The sequence below is a fragment of the Myotis brandtii genome, unplaced genomic scaffold (assembly GCF_000412655.1).
Source record: "Myotis brandtii unplaced genomic scaffold, ASM41265v1 scaffold53, whole genome shotgun sequence".
Lineage (NCBI taxonomy): Eukaryota > Metazoa > Chordata > Mammalia > Chiroptera > Vespertilionidae > Myotis > Myotis brandtii.
In genome coordinates this window covers 582,649-583,404 of record NW_005369942.1, presented here as the reverse complement: position 1 = coordinate 583,404, position 756 = coordinate 582,649, and the positions used below count along the sequence as shown (strand labels likewise).

Sequence of the window (756 nt, the reverse complement as noted above, 5' to 3'; positions counted from 1 at the left end):
CGGACAAAGCGTTTCTCGCTCCCTCCCCCACGGCCGCGTCCCAGAAGGGAGGGGGAAAGCGGGCTGCAGGAGGACGATCAGGGAGAGGAGGAAGGGGAGGAGGAAGGTGCTGCCGGCGGGACTGGGCAGGATCGCGCCAAGGAGGGAGGGCAGGGAGGAGGGGCTGGGCGGCCTCGGAGAACGGGGAGGAGGGCAGGATTCTTGAAGGCCAAGATAAACAAATTGTTCCTCTTCACGTGCGGGGCGGGGGAGGTGGAGAGGGTGGGGAGCGAGCGAGGCCGCCTAGCCTCTTCCCCTCCCCCAAGCCGGTTCTTTGTCACCGAGTGGGGAAGGGGCTGCAGACACCTTTCCGAGCTTCCGGCCTCCCCCACCCTGGAAGGAAAGCAAAAGAACCTGAGAGAGGAGATAAGAGAAAGGATTCTACCCTCAGGGTTAGGGAGTGGGAACTGCCCCTTCCTCCCGGAGAAGTTAAGCCATTGGCTGCTCAGTCTCCCTCGAACCCACCCACCCAGCCATTTAAGCCTCTTTCACCTCCCTGCTACCATCCACTCCTCCGGGCTTCTATGCCGGGCCCGGAAAGTTGGCGGGGGTCGAAGCGGAGAAGCTCAGTGCACGCGAGTTTGAGAGGAGGAGGGGACACAGTCCCCAGTGAAGTTGCGTGGCGGGGACTCCTGATACAGAAGGCTCAGTTCTCCCCTCCCGCCCCCGCCAGGCCGCTCTCCGCTCGACCCAACCCGCAGCTCCACCTGCCGGGCC

At 64.2% G+C, this 756-nt stretch overlaps 1 protein-coding gene across 1 annotated transcript in view; it reads right to left on the bottom strand.

Moving 5' to 3' along the window:
- The window catches only part of MAML3 (mastermind-like transcriptional coactivator 3), a 382,444-nt gene that overhangs the window by 379,239 nt on the left and 2,449 nt on the right, over positions 1–756 (bottom strand). The window lies entirely within an intron of this gene.